Consider the following 26,057-nt stretch of genomic DNA (forward strand, 5'->3'; position numbering starts at 1 on the left):
CTAACTTATTTAGGGAAGTATGCCTAATATGCTAAATGCTTTGTTCCTTATATGTTGTTGTTTGTTCGGATCTATGGTTTGTTGCCGACCCGACTTGGAAATATTATGTGTTTAGGATTCTAAACGTATGACTACAATATTAGAACTAGCATGTGAACGTTTCAGAGTGATAAGGATGGTTTAAACGACTATCCTAAATAAAGATCTAAATTAACCTTATTCGGTGTATAGATCAAAATGGCGAGAACCCACAGTGGAACCGGGAATGTTAATGGAAATGGAAACCAACCCCCAGTGATTCAACAAATACCTGTTGTAATGGGAGTTGCACCTGAGCCAGTCACCATGGACGGAGTACAAGCCATGATTTAGGCTATGTTAGCTGAACAAAGGGAAGAAAAAAGACATATGTTGCATGAAAATAAGGAGGAACCTACCATGCCCATTGAGCAAACCGATCCGATTCTCGAGCAGTCGGAGGAAGGGAACTACAACCACCAAGTGAGTCAAGTGAGGACTCAAGGTGAATGAAGGAATGGACCAGAGAAGGGAAACGACAAGGATGGGTGATGTACAAGAATTTCTTGGGTGAAAAACTACCGAGTCTCTCAGGAAACCCAAAGCCTGTTGAGATTACAGATTAGATCTCCGAGATGGAGATGGTGTTTGAAAGCTGCAGTTGTAGCGAGAAACAGAAGACCGTCTTCTCGGTGAGGCAACTGAAAACTGGAGTCTTGAGCTGGTGGAAGCTATTAGCAGATACAATGCCACGAGGAGAAGCTCTGAAGATGTCATGGCATGAGTTCTTGGAACAACTAAAGGCGTAGTACTATTCAAAAATAGATCTGATTAATCTGAACAATGAGTTCCAAAACTTGAAGAAGGGGGGAATGAGCATCGATAACTATGCTGCTGCATTCACGGAAAAGATGAAGTTGTTTCCATGCCTAGTGCCAACCAAACTCTCTAAAATCGAGAAGTTTGTGAATGGACCGCCAGCCGAATTTGGCCCAACAGTCAAGATGGCAACCACCATGAAATCAACTGTTCGAGCAGCTAAGAATGTGGAGACCCAACAAAAGGAAAGGGGTATGGAGAGGGCCGAGGTTGGTGAGAAAAGGAAATTTGAAGGGTCGTCAAAATTTAGCAAGAAGAGCAAGTTCTCGAAGTCTAGTTCGAGAGGTGGAGGAGCCGAAGCCAAATGGTGTGATAAATGAAAGAAAAAGCACTCTAGGAAATGTGATGGAGGGGTTAGTGTTTTAAGTGTGAAAAGTCTGGGCACTATGCCAATGAATGCACCCTCACCCAGAAAGTCTGTTATGGGTGTGGCGAGGAGGGACACATTTCGAGGGACTGCCCGAAGAAGAAGGATGCGACAAGACCCAACATACCACCGAACCAAAGGCGAGAGCCTTCCAAATGACGCTTGAGGCTACGAAGGAGGCAACATACGTCGCTTCAGGTACCTTTCTTGTAAATGGTTTACCTGCCAGTATACTATTTGATTCGGGAGCGAATTACTCCTTTGTACCGCATAGATTTGGAGGAAAATTAGCATTACCTGTAGAGAAACTTGATAATGCCCTATTTGTGGAAGTTGTCAGTGGCAAGTTCGTACCTGTTAGTGATTGTATTAGGAACATCGTCATTGACCTAAACGAAAACAAATTCCACGAAGAGCTGTTATCCATAGAGTTGAACGGTTTCGATATTGTTTTGGGAATGGATTGGCTTAGCGCCAACGATGCCAAGATTCTTTACAGGAACAAGATAGTAAGGGTAAACCCACCCGGAAAAGAGTCTTTATGGTGTATGGGGACAAGAGCAGAGTAAATTCTGGAACCATCTCCCTGATGAAAGCCAGGAAATGTTTGTCCAAGGGATGTGCATCATATTTGGCGTTTGTGATCGATGCTAAGAAGGAAAAGAACGAGGTGCATAATATACCGGTCGTGTGTGATTATCTCAAGGTCTTTGCCGAAGATCTTCCTGGATTACCACCTGATAGACAAGTGGAATTTCGGATATACTTGTTACCAGGAACAACACCGATAGCAAAAGCACCATACCGATTAGCACTGACGGAGATGAAGGAGCTTATGACGCAACTTCAGGAGTTGTTGGACAATGGTTTCATTCGACCTAGTTCATCACCCTGGGGAGCTCCAGTGCTATTCGTGAAGAAGAAATACGGAAGCATGAGAATGTGTATAGACTATAGAGAGCTGAACAAGACAACGGTAAGAACAAGTACCCTTTGCCAAGGATTGATGACCTATTCAATCAGCTGCAAGGTTCGAGCTATTTCTCAAATGTTGATCTTAGGTCAGGATATCATCAGTTGAAGGTAAGAGAGAAGGATATTGAGAAGACTGCATTCAGAAAAAGATATAGACACTATGAGTTCTTGGTTATGGCGTTTGGACTAACCAATGCTCCATCAGTGTTCCTGGATTTGATGAAAAGGGTTTGTAAACCATTCCTCGATTAATCTGTGATAGTGTTCATAGACGACATTCTGATCTACTCAAAAAGCCAAGAGGAGCATGACAGATACTTGCGAGAAGTCTTAGAAGTACTGAAGAAGGAGAAGATATATGAAAAGTTCTCAAAGTGTGATTTTTGGATCCGAGAAGTCCAATTCTTGGGTCATGTGGTTAACCAGGAGGGAATAATGGTTGACCCAACAAAAATCGAAGCTGTGATGAAGTGGGAACGACCGAAAAGTCTCAAAGAGATTCGAAGCTTTCTAGGATTAGCTGGATATTACCGGAGATTTATCCAAGGCTTTTCTTCGATAGTTGCTCCATTGACAACTTTAACTCACAAAGGAGCTGTGACAACCTGAAATTTCTATTTTTTACAACCCTTCAATTCAATAGAAGTCATAAAAGTTGCTGCTAAGTTTCAAAATTTTTGGAACAAGTTTGAGTAATTTAGGATTTACACTTTGGGTGATATCAGGAAAGAGGATACCCTAATATTTATTGTGCAACACTGTTATTCCAAAACTCCAAGAAATTTGAGTTTACTACCAGAATAATATTTTCATCCAAAACCCTGAATTTGGGAGTATATATATGAGAATTAGTCATTATTTACACTTTTTCCAAATCTCAAGATCCAAGTCCAATTCTCTCTCAAGTATCATCCAAAAGTTTTTAGAGATCTTTGATCTAGTAAGTGTTTCTAGCCTTCTTAAGTTGTTGTATGACTTAATCTAGTGTTTTAACACACTTCTAACCGTGAAATCATTCCAAAAGGGGCCAATCTTCAATTTACACCAAGAACACCAAGAACACACACTTGTGTTCTTGGCCTTTTGGACCATTTCGAGCTTCTAACTTGTAAGTGCATCTATCCTAGAGTCTTACAAGCTTTGTTACACTTCTATACATCAAGAAATACTCCCAAGAACACGAAGATCAAGGAGTTTATGGTCCAAGAAGTTCTTGGACCGTGAACCCCAAATGAAGGTGCCAAAGTGTGCTTTACCCTTTCATAAGCCTTGGGTATTAACCTAGAACCTTACCTACATGGGTTTAACACATAAAAACCACCAAAATGACTCATTTATATGCGTTTACGGTTTGGGGATCTCCCAAAACCGTAAACACCCCAGAACGTATTACAAATGACCCATATTCCTTCCTTATGCCTAGAATAAAGCCTAGACCTTTACCAAGAAGTGTTTGGGACTTAAAAACATCAAATACCTTAGTCCATAGGAGTTTACGGCAGCAAACACATGCAGAAATGGTCCATGGGCCGTAAACTTCATTTGGGAGTGTATTGATGCCACAAAACATTTCCTAAGGCTTAAACATGAAGTAGGAATACTTGGAATGACTTAGAAGACTTCAAATCAACAAATGGTCATAAGGTTATGAGCTTACGGCCATAAACTCAAGGGTTTACAACCGTAAACTCAATGGGTTATGATCTTTAAGGAGTAAACTCATATTAGGGGTTTCCTTGAACCCTAAAACCCAATAGCCTTGTCCTACAACATTTAGATCCAATCCTTAGCACTTATAACACTTATATAAAGTGTTTAACATGTTTTAGGATGTCTTAACCTTGTTAGTTAATTGTTTAAAGGCTAATTGGTTACATATATGTGATATTATATGTTAACTAGGATCATAGAGGGTGTACATGTCTTCACTTGACACCTAGCATCCTATACAGTCCGTTCAATCCCAACCACTTGCTACAGGTGAGTTCATACCCCTTAATCAATATTTTAAATGTTTTTAAATGCTTTTATGGGGGTGGGGGGATACTAGTTAAATCATGCTAGTTATTATATCAATTACATGTGATTAATATGCAGTATACAAATGGATTTACTACTCTTTTGGCTGTTTTACCAAACAGTTTACTTCAATTGGTTTTCGAAAACATTTTTACTCAGTTAAAACTCTTTGTTAAACTGTCTTACATACTGAGCGTATCTTTTCAAACCCTGTTATAGTTGTGATTCAAAACAAATGTTTTCCTTATACTTTACACTGTTCTTATCAAACAAACTGCTTTCAAATCGTTTTACAAAATGACATCAAGTCATCGTTTCTAAGATACTAAACTTTTCAATGGTTTTACAAAGCTTCTTTTATGATTTTATATTATCAATTGCATGCCTATATATGTATAGTTACATATGTAATGTTTAAAGGACTTAGGAAGGTTAGCTCGCTTTACCTCCTTTTCCTCGTTGGGATGTGGCGTTAGGGCATCGGTTATCTATCTGAAGGTCGTCTAAATATTAATTATATATTATGTATACATATATACACATAAAAGTTCTACTAGTTAATTCAATACCCTTGTGTAGCAAGGGTATACTTTCCTGTTCATACGTACCAGTTATATCACTAGTAAGCTACCATATGGGTAGTTTAGGAAGTTACTAATACTATTACTAGAACGCGAAATCATACAATGAATCAGTTCATTCATGAGTCAATACTTGCTAGATAGAGAGAGCACACACTACAACTAGTACACACAGTACATTACTATACATGCTAGATAGGGAGAGAACACACATTACAGCTAGCACACGCAGAACATTACAGTACATTACTATACATGCTAGATAGAGAGAGTGCACATTACAACTAGCACACACAGAACATTACAGTATATACAGACTAGACAGAGAAAGAATACACTTTACAGTTAGCGCATTCATTACATAGACATTCATGCAGTTATGTGAACCATTAAACGGGTCATGGCACTTCCTGTCACGACCGTTTTTGTATGTCGAATCTCCTTAATTAGGGAGCGTATGAGTTTGCGTATAGATCTATACTGGATTGACTATCCTACACATTGTTGCTCGCTACAATGGGTCTTGCAAGTCTACGGGTGCCAAATGTCATTTCTTACGGCATCTTACATCGTCGTTTTACTAGAGTCGGTAGCAGGATACAGGTCGATCACATGTTACTTTAAATTATAACAGATTTAAGGTAGTTAGTACGGTTGTAGGTATTTGATACTACACCATAGTACTATTTCATTTTCCCATTACATTCGCCTCGTGAAGATTCACACGATGCACGGTAATGTACAAACTATATTTTTGGTTGATGATAGTCAGATTTGGGAAAATACACACTCGTACAAGAGACACACATAGATACTAGATGCCTTGGTAGATGGCTACTTTCAGTAGGAAGTATAGGGCTTTCTAGGATGTTCAAAACTTCTTCATACTTACATTTCATATACGTACAAATACTTACATACAAATTCAGACACTAAAATACTTATGATCTCACCAACTTTAAAGCTGATACTCTCTTTCAAAATAACTTGTATCCTCAAGTCAACAGTAGACAGGTACCGATGCAAGGTTTAGAGAAGATGGAGCTCGTTCAAGACTCATCTTTCATTTTGATTTATACATTAGTGTCTATTAGACATATCAGAACACTTGTATTAAAATTATATTATTAATTCAATGGATGATGTTGTTGCTTGTTTACTACTATTCATTGTTGTGGTACTGTACATGATGTCCTCCTCCCTAGAACGTTTCTGTCGTTCATGGTTTTGGGGTGTGACAGGAGCTACGTATACATGGAGTGAGAAACACAAAGAAGCATTCGAGAAGCTAAAAAAGAAGTTATATGAAGCACCAATTCTTTCTCTACCCGATGGAGTTGAAGATTTCTCGGTATATAGCGATGCGTCGGGAGTCGGGTTGGGTTGTGTTTTGACCCAAAGAGAGAAGGTGATAGCATACGCATCTCGAAAATTGAAGGAGCATGAAAAGAACTACCCTACTCACGATTTAGAGTTGGCAGGAGTAGTTTTTGCTCTAAAGATATGGAGGAATTACCTATATGGCACAAAGCGCAAGCTTTTCACTGATCATAAGTGTCTCCAGTATCTCTTTAATCAGAAAGAATTGAATATGAGGCAACGATGTTGGTTGGAATTACTCAAGGACTACGACTGTAAGATACTTTACCACCCCGGTAAAGCAAATGTTGTTACTGATGCTCTCAGTCGGAAAGTCAATCTTGAAAGGAAAAGGCCAAGAACGTTGAGGATTGAAGTTGTCTCGACGATTGTGGAAAGCATCAGGAAAGCTCAAGATAAAGCTTCAGAAAAGAATGACCGAAAAGAAGAACGTTTGGGAAAGACGTTGGAGTTCGGTACAAATAATCAAGGCTTAAAGGTATTCCAAGATCAGATTTGGGTACCTAAGACGAGAGGAATAAGAGATCTTCTAATGGAAGTAGCTCACAAGACCGTGTACTCAATTCATCCAGGTAGCACTAAAATGTAGAGGGACCTAAAACCCTACTACTGGTGGCCGATGATGAAGCTCGATGTTGCAATGTATGTGACTGAGTGTGTGAAATGTGCAAGATTTAAGGCACAACATCAGGGATCGTATGGGAGTTTAGAACCTTTACCTGTACCCATGGGTAAATAGAAAGACATCACCATGGATTTTGTGACTAAACTACCAAAAATGAAGAGCGGTCACGACATGATTTGGGTAGTCGTTGATGGTTTCACTAAGAGTTCACACTTCATAGCAGGCAACGAGTGGTGGTCTATGGATAAGCTCGCAAATGCTTACGTGAAGGAAGTGGTAAGACTTCACGATGTTTGTCTAATGATTGTATCAGATCGTGACAGTCGTTTCACATCGAAATTTTGGAGAAGTCTACAAGAAGAATTGGGTACGAAGTTGTGTTTAAGTAAGACCTACCATCCGCAGACTGATGGCCAGAGTGAAAGAACAATCAAACACTTGAAGATACGTTGAGAGCATGTACCCTAGATTTCAAAGGTAATTGGGATGAGCACTTACCTTATTTAGAATTTTTCTATAACAACAGTTTCCACTCGAGCATTAAGATGGCACCCTATCAAGCTTTGTACGGAGAAAAGTGTCGTACGTCGTCTTGTTGGCTTGAGGCCGGAGTGAAGCATTTTATGGGCCCCGAGATAGTCCATGAGACTTCTGAAGAGTTGAAGGTGATCAAGGAAAGAATGTTAGCAGCTCAGGATCGTCATAAGACCTATGCTGACAAGAAAATACGACCGATGACCTTCGAAGTTGGGAATTCAGTTTTTCTTAAAGTCTCACCGTGGAAGGGACTTAAAAGATTCGGGAAATGAGGAAAATTGAGTACAAGGTTTATTGGACGGTTTAAAGTTATTCAAAAGATTGGGAACCAAGCTTACAAGCTCGAATTACCCGAAGAACTAGATGGTATTCATAACACCTTCCATGTGTGTTATTTGAGGAAGTTCATAGGAGAAGTTCTTGACATAATTCCAATCTTAGAGTTAAGAATGGATGAGAATAAAAGGCCGATCGAAGAGCCCGAGGAAATTGTTGACCGTAAGACTAAGAAGTTACGATTCAAGATGGTCGACTTAGTGCTAGTTCATTGAAAACATTCGAATGGGCCGAATCTCACCTGGGAAACAGAGAGTGACATGATGAGTCACTACCCACATTAGTTTGTTGATGCATGATTCCGGGACGGAGTCATCCTAAGGGGGAGAGAATTTTAACGCACGTGTTCCTTGGCTAAGCATTATTAGATGATGTAATAGTCTATGTCAACTATTGTAACTCTTTTTGGTAGCAATAAAGATCAATTATTTGAGTATTATGTGAATTATGTGCAATTATGTGTTTATTACTTATTTATAAATATATAATAAATAAAGGATGAAAATAAGCGTCAAAATTAAAGTGTGATATAAGCACTATATCTTAACATAAAGTTTTAGTGGTCGAAACAAGGATTCCGAAGATATAAAGAACGCCGAAATCTGAGTTATAACGAAGAAGTAATCATCCGTCGACATTTCGCGACAGAACCGACACGACACTAGGAAGCGTAAATACTGAATTTACGATAGAGAGACTTTTAGCCTTATCGATCTAAATGAAATTCATAGAATATGTTAAACCGAGAGCGTCCATAAAAAGAACGCCCAAATCTGACTTCGTATTAGAAAGTTATGATTTTTCGAAGTTTCGGCTTGGTAGTGTACAGCCCGAAGTTTGAATATTACATCAAGCGGTTTTTAGCCGACACAACCTAAAATAGAATCGAAGATCTCATTAATAGTAGCATAACGATAAAAAGACGGACGGAAATGGACGTCGGATGAAGAAATTATGGATTTTTAACGGACCAACCGTGTCCTGGCCTGTTAAAAATATAACTTTTAAAATAAATTCAAAATTAGCCAACAAAGTCTAAATGAAAGTTGTAGAGTACGTTTCTACCTACGCGTGGATATATATAACGTCAGAAACGAAGCTCTTATGCGAGATTTATGATTTTTAGAAGTCGGAAAGCAAAATTACAAGACTTGCTGCGAGATTCATGACGTGGCAATATCCTAGCCATCCATTGCTGATCTCGGTACTTGATTCGGATTGCGACACGTCGCCATCGCATCTACGCCCCGCATCCGAGGTCGAGTACGCCCAAGGTACTTCAGTCTTATCCGGTTCTGAGACGTCCACGTTGCACCATCGAGACTTCACCACCTGGCACCCTTATCCAAAGTTATGCCCAACGTAGGGCTTCGGTACGCCCAACGTACATCCGAAGCCTATGCTATAAATAGAAGTCCGAGGCTGCCATCTTTCTCACACCCTGAGGCTTCCGGAGTCCCGAGAAAAAGGGTCTTTCGGTTTAGAAACGCTGCTCCAAGCGAAACCCGATTTTCTATAAAACCCGCTGTAAGTGAGTTACGCTTATGCTATTTTTAATATAGCTTTTATTTAATTATAGTAATGTTATTAGGACCTTAGAATAATTATTTGAGCTATTATTATGGGTTATATAAATGTCGTTTTAATATTTTTTTTAACCACTCGCGGTACGGTGAATCTGATTTGGAGGGCCGCTTGGGTTGCTAGATTCAGAAGTGCTTATATGCCAAAATAATCATGTCCTCCAATGTTTCATGTGTGACCCCTGCCTGTACATAGTGGGTGAAAAGTATTGTGTTGCGCTTATATAATAGTAATAATAGTTAGACTATTAATTAGTCGCGGTTAACGCTAGACTAAACCATAGTGATATTGATACTAGGTTTTGTCGAGGAAAAATTGTTTTAAGAGTAACGAAGCGTTGTCCGAGTGCCGAGTCACCACCTTTCTAGGTGAGTGCATGGTTACTTTCATCTTACACACATATATGAAGTATTTATTATAAATTACGTGTTATGTGTGCATATTATCTGGATACTTGTTGTCTATGCCGGATGAATGTTTTTATACAAGTTTTAAATTATTTAAAATGTATATGTATTTTATATCTACAAAAATGTTGGAGTAAAACATGGGTAGATGTAATAAGATGATGTGTGATAAAACGATGAGAGGCCTCGATGTTGTTGTTGATTCAGTCATCTAGCAGAGTATGGATGACGATCACAGACTCTTCTAGACAGTCGGGTTGAATGCTAGCAGGCTCGCAACCTGTAGGTGTTTGTGAACGATGTGTTCACCGATGTACTCCATCACCTACATGATTGCCTTTAGGACATTTATTGCTGAGGAACCCCCTTAGCAGTAGTGTCCATCCCAATGATAATCCTTAGGATAAGTCCGTTACGATAGGTGTTTAGGGACATAAAGTGAGGATAACGGTAATAGGTAATCGGGTTATTGTTGATTGATGAAATTAATAAACTTATTTATTTTGGGTTGAAAACCCTATGTGCTCACTAGGCTTCCTAGTCTAACCCACTTAGTTTCATATATATTACAGGTAGTGGCGCTGGAGCATAGATGTGATGTTTTGGATGAGGGATTACAGATATAGGTCTGTAGATATGAAATAATGTAGTAAGGCTTATATTGTACTGTTTATGATTTGATCTGTATCGAACATGACATCCTGAGTCTTTTTAATGAAATACATTTCTACGGAAATGCTTTGATAAATATTTATCATATTTTTATTTTGGGAACAAATTCCGCAAACACTTTTATGTAAAATGTTACTCTGATTTTCAAACAAAGCATAAACAAAATAGGTCTTATCTGGCCGTGAAAATAGACAATATTAGATGGGATTGTAGGTCTTTTCCTTAATTTTTTGTGCATATAAAGAACGCCGAAAACGGAGTTCGGACGAATAAGCTATGACCATTGGAACTTGGAAGTTAGAATGGGGGAGAGTTAGGCCTGTACGTTAGGCGTACAAGGCATATACGCTGGGCATACTTGATGTAATTGGTCGAAGTGATTCTCCCTAGTATGCTTGGCTTACTTGGAGTACGCTAGGCGTATGCATGGCAGGGTCAAACCCTAATTTTTTGGTCTTGGACCCTATTTAAAGGCCATAATCTTTTGGAAACCCTTATTATCTTCAACATCCATCCTATAAAGCAATTCCCTCAAAACCCTAGCCCTATTTTTGATATTCCTAAGATCTTCGAGTGATTTGGAGTGTTCTTGGTTCATATTGGAAAAGAAGGAACTCATTGGAGAAGTGTCGGTTGGCTTTGAGCTTGTAGATCGAGTCCTTATTCACCTTGATTTTTCTTTAGGAGGTATAAAGCTTCAAACTTTATAGATCTTTTGGGTAGTTATAGTTTTGGGTTATGATATGAGCATGTTTTGGTCATATTGCTTGGATCTTTTGGGTAGAAGTTACTCCATAACCTTTAAGCATCATTTCTAGCCATTCATGAGGTCATTAAGTCATAAAAATCGAATCTTGGTGGGAATTTCTCTTCCATGCAGGAGTTAGTGGCATTTTGGTGAAATTATGAATCTAGGGTTTTGATTTGGGCCCCATTATGCCATGCAAAATCATAAAGTCAGGAACTTTATGACTTAAGACGTCTCTTAGAATAAGATTTGGGTGTTGGGCTTTAGGTCTTAAGGTATTAAGAATCTTAAAGTTGAGTTTGGGCAATAGTGGCGTACGTTGGGCATACCTTCTTGGTATGGTACGCGTAGCGGGTTCCAACTCGTTGCTCCTTTCTTCATGGACGCAATGCGCTAGGTGTAAAGTGGGGGTACACGGGGTAGACTTTCACAATCGGCGAGTGAGATTATAATCCTGACCACCACAGAGGAGACAGACTAATTGTCATCGGCGGCTTAATATGAAGGAATTATGTCGATGATATTTATGTCGATGGAGGAAGCTCCACAGATGTCATGTACAAGCACTTCTTAAAAAATTAATGCCTAGACACGTGCATGCAAAAGTGGAACCACTGAAGAATCACTTAATAAGCTTCGTCGATCACAACATATGACCAGAAGAAGCAATCACATTACCATTAACCCTCATTGATTATTACAATGGGAAAAATAATACAAAACTCGTACGCTTCATTATCATAAAAGCATCATCACTATATGACGTCATCATTGTACGAATGACAATACAAAAATTCAAGGCCATAGCATCAACAATACATAGAGTGGTTAAGTACCAAACAATGTTAGGCGTCGGCACAGTATACACCAAAAGGAGATCGGGTCTGAAAGGAAAACTAGAGGATGAACGGGGCATAAAGAACAACTTGAGGAGATTCAAGGTCCATGAAGGCAGCAAGAGGGCCTCAGGAAAAGATGGAAAGAATGACAATCAAACAAATTGAAAATGAACAAAAACCATATGAAGAAGTAACGGAAGAAAATGAGCGATTAAAGGAAGCATTACAATTGCTCGCAGAAAAATCATTGTGAAGATAGTGCCTCAATAATTATTAACCCATTTAAATGGACAATAAGCACTATGCTAGTCACTATACAAGAAGCACAATAAGGATCGAAAAAAGAAAGCAACAAGAAGTGGCAAGAATACGCGACAAAACAACAAGCTACACACGTATTAGACAAGAAAGACTACACAAGGAGATGACAGACACAAAGAAAAGGAAAAGACAACCCAAGAGCAAAGCAGTCGAATGAACAGGAGCACGATGTACCCGTTAGGTGACAAGTTGCTTAAGACGCCTGCGACAACGTTTTTACACCTCATCATATTGATATTTTTGAATAATTTAAACAAATTGAACGTTGGATCGCGTACAAAAAAATAATAATTTACCGACTAAATCTGTATAATTACAAAAGTTGGTTATGCTTACACCTATTATCCCTAAAAACATTGCGCTTTTATTTGACGGCAAAATGATAAGTATATAGCAACTAAAAGTTTGGAAGATGTATATAAACAAAACATAAAAACTTTTGAATTTTTTATAGTATTAAAAAAACATTTAATGGAAATATAAATTTTATATGATAGATGTACAAAACCCTAACATCAGGTAACGCTGTTACTTATAACTGTTTAAATATATTTTAATGATAATTTCAATAAAAATGATAATAATTCGGTAATTTTTTTATGATTAGGGAAAAATTATGATGATAGAATAACATGTGTTTTGGCATCCAAGCGAGGCCACATCCCACATGCAACACATGCCATGAATAACTCCGTTATCCTTTACTTAAGATAATTAATTTAAATAATAAATTTAAATCCAATCAAATGAGAGCAAACCCAATTTAAAAGCGACGCCAGTAATAATCTATAAATAAATAGGAATAATTACAAGTGTAATATAGAGAAAACATATTAATTATTTTTCATTTTATACGAACAATTGAGAACACTTGTTAATGAATAGCTCATTTTTCCTTAACATGATTTACATTTCAATTTTCAATTATTTTCGAGGAATTACGTTTAATTTATAGACATTGTATTAAAAAGATTAAAAAGATGTTGCTAATATTAAAAGTACCAACATAATAAGTAGGCCTCGAGCCCAAAAGATACACTTTTATTGAATTGGTCCAATGAGGCCCTAGGCCTCTACGCACTGAGGCCGAAGGAATGCAAGATGGGAAAATGCAAAGGACCCAAGCAACAAACTCATTACACATAATAGACCAGTATAACATTCCAACAATCGGTTAATGCTATACGCAGATGTTTTCCACATTTTGATTGTGATTTCTGGTAACCGGACAATGTTTTTGCGGTTTTGTTGCAAGCATGGTTGTTTTCGGATATTAGTATTCGGTTGAACCGCTTTATTTTTGTTGGTATTTCTTTTTAGGGTGAGCGTATTAATCGAAAACCAAACCAAAAGCAAATTAACTGAAATAATCAGATCATTTTAACCGAGCCATTACTAAAAAAGGTGGTGCGATATTTAGTTTTGATTAATCATATACATATGTTTTGGTTATAGTTTTCATCCAAAACTGAACCATTAAAAACCGAATTGAATCGATAATATTAACTAATGTTTTTAATATAATATAATATTAAATTTATGGAATGTAATTATATTTGGAATTGAAAATGTAAACGGTAATTATTTGGAATTAAATGAGACACACCTAATATTCTATCATATTAATAAGGTTATCATCGCTAAATCATTCACTTTTTTTTTTTATAACCATGTACTTTATGTTTTTTCGTTTTTATAGCAATTTTTTTTATCTCTTTTTCGACCATTATGATTAACGAATATCAACCATTAAACATAACAATTAACCGACAAAAACCAATATTAACCAATACCTAATGACTACCAAAATGCATTAACCTTTTATAATGGTTATGACAAGGTTTTAGCAAAAAACAAAACAAAACCGCTCCTTACACACCTTTTACCTTTTCTGGTGGTAGACACTGGCATATGTGTCGTGGTAAAGGAAGTGGAGTTGTGACTTTATGATCTATTGGCTTGTGTTTGCCCATTTGTGTGTCGTTTGGTTGTACCTTATTACGATTTAAATCGTCATGTATTGAGTTGAAAGAGTTAGAGCCAAGCAACACTATTCCATTAACAAGTAAACAGGAGCATAGTGTATGCTCCTGGACACAAAACTTGGTAGGGATGTGAATAGCAGGAAGATCAACAAATATTATAAGTTTCTATGTCCTATTTTTCTTTTTCTTTTTCTTTATCATTTTTTTTTATCTAAATCAACATATATAAATCGCTTGTTCGTTTATTTTAACAGGAGATTGGTGGTAGCATCATTTGTGTTAACTTGGAGTTGACTGTACTTCGAAAACTGGTAAAGAGATATTGATGTGTGTGATGTCATAAAGAGGTATTTATATATTCTTTGATCTTTCTATGCTCTTTTTTTTCTTCCTTATTTCATCAAAGAGAATAGGCATTTCTTTGGCAATATTATTGGATTTTGAAAATGTGGTCGGGTATCAAAGAGTTTCATAAAACAAAGACATGGTTTTTCTTCATAGGAAATATTCTTTTGGCATCAACAAGTAGTTCGGCATTAGGGTATGCATAGATTGATGACAAGACGAAAAGACATCAAGATTAGGAATGAGATTTAAAACAAAAAATCGAACCGAACCAGAACGCTTAGAACCAGAATATGTAGAACCGATCCGGGTTCCGAGTTTAAAGGATGACTTTATCTGGGTTCTGGGTAATCCAAGTTTCAGGTCCTTCGGGTCGAGGTAAACCAAGTTTAAGAACCAGACCCATTGTTGGAAACCAGAACCGATTTTAGGGCCAAAATCGGTTTTTGTGAAAGATTAAAACATGCATATCTCATTTGTTTGAAGTCGGATTGACATGAGGTTTTTTCTAGAGTTCAGTTTATAGTTGTACATGATTTTAGACTAATTGTTTTTTCATTTTTGGTGTAACATTCTGATTTTCGAAGCTTGAATGGTGGAATTCTCAATCTAGTAGTTCAAATGAATTGTACAGTGTTAAACTACCTTCTAAAATAACATGAGATTGTTAAATCGTCATTAAATGTTTCCAATCCATCAATTAATGGCGATATTAAGTGATTCAAACCGTAGATTGTTATATGACTTGTACCTTGGCAATGATGTGTAACATCTAATTTTTCAGGTGTTCCCTTTTGACCCTTGAGTTATGAGTTGTTTACAAGATTGGTCCTGAATGGCATTTCCATAATTTATTGACCTCGTGTGTGTACGTTGGGCGTACGTATACAGGATGAAAACCCTACTTTTTAGGGTTTAGACTCTATTTAAGAACCTTTATGGCCTCATGCACCCTTTTATCTCCAACCCCTTTTCTTATTTCGAAACTGTAAAGTCTGTGAGTGCCTTCTGAAGCTTGAAGAGCCTTTTTGGTGTCATTTTGGAGCTTTTGGAGAAGAAGTGTTGAATCATGGAAGTGACCCTCTTGAACTTCTTCTACCGCAACCCTCAAGGATCCACAGTCAAAACCTTCTCAGCAACCTCATCCGAAGTCATCATCAAACCGCAGTCTTACTTATTCTTTACTTAGTTTAAATTTATCTACTTTTCTGTAATACTCTCTATTGTCCAGTATGCCTTGCATGGCTACTCTTAGAGATTTGATCCAATGTAACTCTTGAGTCTCTATATATAGAGCTCATTCTTTCTCAGTTAATATATCTCCGAACCACCTTGAAAACTATCAATTACATCTCTCAATTACACATCTCTTCTTACTCTCAAAGTTCTCTAAAACATAACTGATTATTACTTCTCTTTGGAGCAAGTCACTCGTGGCTTTATCACTAAGCTTGATCTTACTCACTAACTTGGTTTGAATGCATTCCATGTTATGAATCAACTTATGTGTATACTTGATATATCACCTGCTGTCATGTATATTTCTTTACATTTCCACAACTAACTTTCTAATTATCTAACTCTAAACTTATTATTATTGTTGAGCTTTATGATCCTTTGAGATAAACTATTCCGCAACTATACTTGTTCTAACGTTTGTTCAAGTGCGTCTCACGTTTTTTCTGTCAACAATTGGTATCAGAGCCATAGTGGTTGCTTTTTGAAAAACAAAAATCTGATTTTCAAAGGGCCTTCTATACCACTGAAGCTCATTTCTTAAAAAAAAAAATAGGGGAAAAAATGGCACAAGCACTATCTCTGAATGTTTCCAACAGTTTTTGGTGGTTCAAATTGAGCTCCAATATTGGTGGCAAATGAATATCATCACTGGTCTCAGAGAATGGGAATATACTTAAGGAGACTTGGTAGAGATGTATGGCAGTCCGTAGAAGAGGGACCACATGTCCCTGTTCTTACACCGGTTCAAACTGATGGAGCCACAGCCAGACTAGGAGGAGGACAACCAGTATTGAACCATCCCACTAACGATGATCTTGATAAAATGTAAAATGATGCTGTTGCTTTTTATGAAATCTCTTGTGGAGTTGTTCCTGACAACTTTCACATTATAATAAACTGCAAATCAGCAAAAGAGATTTGGTATGTTCTCTACAATTTGTACGAAGGCTCAGAACAAGCTCAAGATAAGAAGCTCACAACTGCACTTAATAAATTCAACAACTTCAAAGCTCTTACAGGCAAAAGTTCAGAAGACTCCTTTAAAAGGTTCAATATGATAGTTACCAAGTTATCGAATGCTGGAACCATCCGCAATAAATGTGAAACAAACCTTCAATTTCTCAATGGTTTGGGAAGACATTGGACTACTGCTAAGATGATAGTTCAAGGAGATAGAAAGATTCATTCCCTGTCTCTCTACAAGCTCTACAGGGAACTACAAGCACAAGAATCCACCGTATTCAAAGACTGTGCTAACTTCGGAGGATGAATCGCTCTTATTGCACAAGCTCCACATAATCAATCCTACTCTCCCTCGTATGACACTCCACCTCAGTTATACGAAGCCGACTCAGAGTATGATGAAGAAGAAGAATTTCAAAAGGCCATTTCTCTTGTTAGTCAACAGTTCAACCGGCTACCACCTTCTTTTCGTAAAAATAAACAATTCAACAAACTTCCATTCCACCGTAACTTCAACCCACAAAATAATCACTCTTGTTATCCCAAAATTCTCATCCACCACCACAATCTCAAAATACTCAACCAAATGAGGCACCGTAGTCCACTCAAACAACTGACTTCGGTACTCCCTCAGAAGAAAATAGTGATGTGGTGATATGTCACAAGTGCAATAAAGAGAATCATTTTGCAAAAGATTGCAAGGCAAATGTGGTGAAAGACAGAACATTCTACCTTAGAATGGCTCAAGAACTAGAGGAAAAGGAAAAGGCTAGGGCATACGTGGCCCATGTCAAAAGAGACCATCTAGTTTGGTCATCCGGAGATGAAGAATAAGCCATCAGCAATATCAAAGGAAAAGGCAAAATATGCATGCTAGCAACTGCTGATGATGATGAGTCTAGAAATCTGGAAAATATTTATTGCTACATGGCAAAAGATGGAACACTAAGCATCATTGAACAGGTATAACTTATAATTTAAACTCTAAACTACAACATGCATGACTGTCAATGTAACGAACCAATTTTCACGTCCAAAAATTTCATTTTTGATTAAGTGATTTGCAGAACATTTGTAACAAAATATCATCCGATCATATCATTAAATAAAAACATGTCTCGTATCTGAAAACCGAATCGTAAAAAACACATAATAATGTCAGAGTACAAATCCCAGAATATATGATAGTGCGGAAAACAAAGAGTGTGTGTATAATGTGCCGCTATCGCGCCAACTCCTTCCCTTTCGCTGAAGAGGTACCTGAAACTAAAACTGCAAACTGTAAGTACAAACCTTAGTGATGTCCCCCATCGTACCACATTCCATACAATCACATAGCATACATACTGCCGGGCAATTCTGGGGTGCCCGACCTACCCGGTACGGCCATTCTGGGGTGCCGACCTTCCCATGCGGCCATTCTGGGGTGCCATCCTACCCATGCGACCATTTTGGGGTGCCGTCCTACCCATGTCAAGGCATTCTAGGGTGCTGACCTACCTGTCGGTTGTAACAACCGACCCTCGGGGACTATTCCACCCCTTACTGCTACTATCACACATATCATAACATAAGCATACTATCAGACATATCTGGGGTGTCCGAACTACCCTTCGGTCCTAACAACCGAACTTGGAGACTATTCCCCTCCTACTACCGCTATCACATATAACATATCATGCCACCATATAAACATATCAGCACATATTATCAGACATATCTGGGGTGTCTGACCTACCCTTCGGTCCTAACAACCGAACTCTACTACTATCACATATAACATATCATGCCAGCATATAACATATCAGGTAGTAGCAAACCTAGATGATATCGCAAAGACAATCATCTAATCATACAACTCCTAGTTGTGGGTCGGCATTATAGCCGTAGACCCACCGCTACTGGAAGGTAACTCACCTCGTAGTAGCTGTTGATCTGTGCGGGAATCCTCTGACTGCTGCTGCTGCTGCTTCAGAAATCCTCCGGCTATAATTCCCACAAAACACTAAGTCATACACTGCTAACTGTTCGTAGGGTAAAATGGCAATTTTACTCCTGACCAAATCAAAGTCAAAGTCAACCTCTAGTTGACCTGAATCGCTGAGTTGGCTCGCCAACTCGCCGAGTCCCTATCCTTCAATTTGTCCTTATACCCATCTCTAGTCATCAAGTTAGGCGATGACTCGACGAGTTTTCCTTCTAAATGAACATCGACTGAATCCTCATCCGACTCGCCGATTTGTATGGACAACTCATCGATTTCATCTTCAATTGATACACAGGTCCTGTCCTTGACTCGTCGAGTTGTATGAACAACTCGTCGAGTTCATATTCATCCTTAAGAAGTTTGCCTTGGACTCGCCGAGTCTGCTCATGCACTCGCCGAGTCCCATGAACTTCCAGAACAATGGTTTAGTCCAGAACGTTGGGTCACTCCCCGGGACCCCCTAAAACCTTTCCACACTCAACTTGGTCCTTATGACCCTCAACTGATATGGGACAGAAACCTTGGACTCGTCGAGTCCAAGAATGGACTCGTCGAGTTAGTCACATCCTCTCACTAAATCTTCGATTTCTGATGTACAACCCTTGATCGAAAGATAGATCTATGCTTCTACAATCGATCTAGCACATAAAGTTACAACCTTTACGTGCTTGCATGGGACTTTGAGCTCAAAAGGTCCTTAAACAAGCTCTTTCAATGCGTGGGGCCTTCTTTGAGTGCAAGAGCCACTCCTTTCTGCCTTTTAATCCCTCTAAAGACCTAGATCCGAAACATCAACTCCAAACGATGCTTGCAATCATGGTTGGTGACCAAAATGGTTTAGAAAAGCCCTAAAACTCCACAAAATGGGATCTAACAAAAGAACTAACAAGGTATAGACTTTATACCTTCTGAAGACTGTAAATGATGCTCAAAATCGGATCCTTCTAGCCTCCTATTGATCCTTCAAGCTTTTCATTCCTTCCTTGGGTCACAAAAGCACCAAAATCACTCTAAATGCCTTAGATTGCTTCAATAACGGCTAGGGTTTTCTATGTGGGTCTTCTGGGAGCAAATGGGATGAAGGAGGCCAAGTTGATGTGTTTAAATAGGGTGCAAACCCTCGGGTTAGGGTTTTTGTCCAGACAAGGCCTACTCGTCGAGTTCGGGACCCGAATCGTCGAGTCCACAACTTAAACCCTGCGTCTCATCCCGCTTATGCTCGGCAAGTTGGTCCTTCAACTCGCTGAGTTTAAGGCCAAAATGTAAAATATTAATAAAAGTATACATACCAAGAACCAGGTGCTACAAATCTCCCCCACTTATTTTAGACTTCATCCTCAAAGTCTGTTGCTCAATCCTGAAACAACTCGAGGTAATGTTCCATCATCTCGTCCGCCGGCTCCCAAGTCCACTCCGACCCCTTCCGGTGCTGCCATTGCACCTTCATGAGTTCCACTCTTTTGTTTTTCAAATCCTTCGACTTCCGGTCGAGGATTGCCACTGGTCGCTCAATGTAGTTCAGGGTGTCATCAACCTGAATGTCCTCCAAGGGTACCACTGCTGAGGCGTCCACCAGGCACTTTCGTAGCTGAGAAACATGGAAAGTGTTGTGTATCTGACTGAGTTCGACTGGAAAATCCAGCCTATATGCCACCTTGCCCACCCAGGCTATAACCCTGAACAGTCCAATGTACCTGGGGCCCAACTTGCCCTAATTCCTGAATCGGATAACGCCTTTCCATGGCGATACCTTCAGGAGAAGCATATCCCCGACTTGGAACTCCATGTCTGATCGACTTGGAACGGTTAAACACAAGATTTGACATGATTGAGGTAGTTTGTATATTTTTCATCTTGTTTAGTCTAAAAATGAAACTTTTTTCATCATTGGTCCTTATAATATCAAGTTTCATCATATGAACTTCCTGATTACGGTGATTATTGTCCTTATTATAAGGTTCTATATAGATTTTGTTCAATATTTTAAGGTTTTGAGAACCTAAATCAATATGAATCCTTGAATTACATACCATCGTCGAAAATGTTTTAATTTGTGACCAAACTTGGTTTAAAATCACAATGAACAAGTTGACACCTGAGTATTTTGGCCTTCTTAAAGGCCTATTTATCGACTTTTGAATCACAACACCTGATATTCTAAAGGTTTATTTTTAGCATTTTACTTAGTAGGACATTAAATTAATAAAGGAATTAAGGAAAACGAAAAAAAAAAGAAGATGATAAACATTACAAGTGGTTTGGGTATGTTTAAATGGAAGTAATAACCATTTAGGGGGTGTTTGACAAAAAAGCTTATTGCTTATTAGTTTATTAGCTTATAAGTTAATAAGTAATTGTAGAGTAACTTACGAAAAAATGACGTATTAGAGGTTCCCCACCGGAATAAGTTATTTTAATCCAAGTATTTTTTTAACTTATAGTGATGTAGAACCTAATAAGTTGTTTTAAAAAAATTTAGTCAAACACCCCCTTAATATGGTATGGTAATGCTCTTGAAAAATAAATGTCATTTAATATTCATTTCTCGAAGTGAATGTAAAATGATTTTAACTCTAAAAAGATCAAATTATTTGCAAATAAATGTCATTTAATATTCATTTCTCGAAGTGAACGTAAAATAGTTTTAACTCTAATTTTATGAGACCGTGAGACCAAATCTAAAAATAATTTTAAAATGCAAAATAAATAGAAAAATCCAAAAATTCTTTTTTTAAATATTATTTTCGGAACTTGAGTTAACTAAAAAAAATAAAAATATATATAAAAAAATAAAAATAAAAAATAAAAAAAATTCCGTTTTTTTTTTTTTGAAAAATACGTGAAATATTCTAAATAGAATATTACATTGACATATTCTAAAAAATAATTTTAAAATGAAAAATAAATGGAAAAATCTAAAAATTCTTTTTTTAAATATTATTTTTGGAACTTGAGTTAACTAAAAAAAATTAAAAAAAAAATAAAAAAAATTCTATTTTTTTTGAAAAATACGTGAAATATTCTAAATAGAATATTACACTGTACATATTCTAAAAATAATTTTAAAATGCAAAATAAATGGAAAAATTAAAAAATTCTTTTTTTAAATATTATTTTTGAAACATGAATTAACTAAAAAAAATAAAAAAATAAAAAAATAAAAAAAATGCGTCTCACGGTCTCACAAAATATAGGTAGTCTCAAATGAACCTAACCCTATATATATATATATATATATATATATATATATATATATATATATATATATATATATATATATATATATATATATATATATATATATATATATATATATATATATATATATATATATATATATATATATATATATATATATATATATATATATATATATATATATATATATATATATATATATATATATATATATATATATATAATGCATCAAAAGAGAAAAATAAATTTGATTCGAAACACATATCAAATAGCTATATCCTACTGAGTAAATTACACGAATGGTCCCTATGGTTTAGGGTAATTTGCGCGTTTGGTCCCTAACTTATTTTTTTAACTCGAAAGATCCCTACTGTTTGTTTTTGTTACGCGGTTGGTCCCTATCTTACCTAAAAAGACTATTATGCCCTTGATTTTTTTAATTTATCTAAATAAACACACCCCTAATCCCACCCCCTCACCTTACCTCACCTACCCTATCATTTTTACCTCTTTAAATAATAGTCTTTTTAGATAAGATAGGGACCAAACGCGTAACAAAAATAAATAGTAAGGACCAAACGCGTAACAAAAACAAACCATAAGGACCTTCCGAGTTAAAAAAATAAGTTAGGGACCAAACACGCAAATTACCTCAAACCATAGGAACCATTCGTGTAATTTACTCTATCCTACTCTATCATAACCATATCAATGTTGTTCAATTGTGACGTCTTAACGTAGACATCTTGCATCCACAAAGAAGAACAAACCTGATTATGTTGTGTCATATTAACAAAAACGCAAAAAACAATAGTCAATAATAAACAAAATCATAAATAAATAAATAAGAATAAAGCTCACAACTCAACAACCAAAAAGCTATACAGACAAATGAGGACAAACAAATTATTTGTTGAATGGATTGTCCTAGCGACCACATTTATGCATAAAAAACGACCGGTTATAATCGTCGTTGGAAGATCAAATGATATAAATAATTTATCTTGAATAGTTAAATGGAGTTTTATATCTTAATATAACTTTGTACGCTAAAATTAATAAGGGAAATCTTCAGAAAAGTCCTAAAATTTGAGTCCAATTTATGAAAAAGTTCCAAACCAATTTTTGTTTACAGAAAAGCACAGAATACCGGCTAAAACTTCGAAAAAACCCTTTTTGACCGGTTTCGTAGATTTAGCCGGTATTCTGTCCTTTTTCGTTAGTTTGCTTAAAATATTAGGATTTTTCTGAAAATTACCCGATAACCAAAAATATTGGGACTTTTTTGAAAATTACTATGGAATTAATGGATATTATTATTAACAAATCATTTATAAACATAAAAAATATTTTTTTTATTATAAACAAAGGAAATACATTTGTTGTTAATTTCTAGAAATACAATGGTCGATTATGTACTTCTCAATTGTTTGTTGACCACTTCAAAGTCTCTATGTTCTTCATATGTATCGTTGTGGGTGTCATAGTGAGAAGTACTCTATTAGGCGTGACCAATACAAGAGTTGATAATATTTATTAATACACAATCAATAAGTGTCTACTTGCTATTAAGCATGATGCTATATGATCATGTGTTATTAGAAAATATCATTACACGAACATATAGATCTTTCATTATGTTCTTTAACCTAACTACCACCTAACCTCCAAACATTACCCGGTAACAACCATAAAATTACACACATCTATCGAGAGTGAAAAGTAAACTTTGAATGACAATTTAAATAGATAATCACCCTTCACTTGTTTCCATATAAATTATCATTCAAGGTTCACTTTTTACATTTTATAGATGTGTGTTAGCCGATGATTGTTAACATGTAAGGTATGAATGTTGGTTGGTAGTTAGGTTAAACAACATAAGAAGAACACCAACATTAGAGGAATGCTAACTAACTTCATCTCACCATCATACCCACAACAATGCATAGGAAGAACGTAGAGAGTTTGAGTGGTCAGGAAACAATAGAGGAGTACTTAGGCCACCAATATTTTGGTTATTATGTAATTTATAAAAGATTTGTCAATAATAATATCCATTAATTTCATGATAATTTTCAAAAAAGTCCCAATATTTTTGTTATTATGTAATTTTTGGAAAAGTCCCAAAATTTTGAGCAAACTAACGAAAAAGGACAGAATACCGGCAAAATCTGCGAAACCGGCCGAAAAGGGTTTTTTCGAAGTTTTAACCGGTATTCTATGCTTTTCTGTAAATAAAATTTATTTTGGGACGTTTTCATAAATTGGATTAAAATTTTGGGACTTTTCTGGAGATTTCCCAATTAATAATGTCCATTTGTAGGGTTTTTTTTTTTTTTTTTTTTTTTTTTTTTTTGGGGGGTGGGGGGATGATATTCACTTTGAAAGCTTGAACTTAAGTAACATGAAAAAGAAAGAATAAATTGCAGATAACTAAACAAGTTAAACGAATATATATATATATATATATATATATATATATATATATATATATATATATATATATATATATATATATATATATATATATATATATATATATATATATATATTAAAAAGGGGCCAAAGTAAGAAATAGTGAATTTGAGTTTTTTTTTTTTGATGGGAATGAACCTTTGTTTATGACCGTTTGTGATGTTTCGGGTTGGTTTGTATTATGGGTAGTATTTGATATTTTTTTATTAGTTTCTATCCGCATGCCTTCATATCCAGTTCCACAGCCAATCTAAACCAATAGAGATTGGATTGGTTTGGATAGATGGCGTTTATTGTTCTATTACGAAATTTCATATTTCCCTATTTCATTTATTAATTTTTATTTCTAAGCTATAAAGAATGTTATATATGTCTATTTGTTTCGCTTTGGTGGAATGGAATATGTGATTCCCTATTGAGAAATTTGTTATTACAGTAACAATTATTATATTTTCCTATTTTTATTTCTCAATTTTCATTTCTCAGTTTTCATTTCTAAGCTATAAAGAATGTCATATTTAGCTATCTAAATTTCTAAGCTATAAAGAATGTCATATTTAGCTATCTAAATTTCTAAGCTATAAAGAATGTTTTATTTAGCTATCTAATAATCATTTTTCTGTATCGATAAGCTCATAATAATTTTGGAGCTTTGTTTTTGTAAAGATTTAGTGAATCAATATACGTAAATTGATTTTTTTGAAAAAAATAAATAATAAACTTAGACTAACCTATACTTCTTTCTTTAAATTGACTTTGTGTTGTTTATCTTGATTTACAAAAATCAAGTGTTGTTTATGTTGATTTACAAAAATCAAGGGCATTGACAGTTAATGAAATCAAGAAATAAAAATGTACATTCATTATTTTATACCATTCTGCAACATATTTGGCTATTATACGTTTGTAAATAGACAAATTGTAGAGAGAATGGCAATATACTTTAGTGTGGTAATCAACAAACAAATTGTCCATACAAGAATTTCTACATAAGACAAACCAAATTACTATGTAATCCTTTCTATGGATAACAAGCAGGAAGTGGTGAAAATCTTAAACCAAATTACTATGTAATCATTTCTATGGATAACAAGCACAAAGTGACGAAAATGATCGGAGCGGTCTAAATCCATCCCCGCAAAGCGGGGCTCCTCATCAAGTTTAAATATGAAACGTAAGGCACCTTTACTTTTTTGAGGGATGGATTATGGATTATATTCTTCATATAATCGGCTCGTTTTTTATGTAAATTTAATGCCTAAAAGACCAAGAATATGTTCTCTAACCACTTCGCTTATTAACATATTTTTTATGTGATTTTACCATCAAATTAAATTAATTATAATTATAATTTTCTATTTCTTTGTCTAGAAGATAATACTGTAATAATTGATATTTTTAAACAACATTTGAAGGTGTAGACAATATATGTTTTCTATTGTATTGAATTCAATGGTATTGTCTGTGTCTGACTCATGGATGTCACATTGAGTTTCAATTTTCAAGCAAAAATATATTCAAATATAGATAAAGTAAGTTTGCACCATCGTCTCCACCATTGATGGTGGACTTGT

The sequence above is a fragment of the Lactuca saligna genome, chromosome 2, assembly GCF_052625555.1.
Source record: "Lactuca saligna cultivar CGN05327 chromosome 2, ASM5262555v1, whole genome shotgun sequence".
Lineage (NCBI taxonomy): Eukaryota > Viridiplantae > Streptophyta > Magnoliopsida > Asterales > Asteraceae > Lactuca > Lactuca saligna.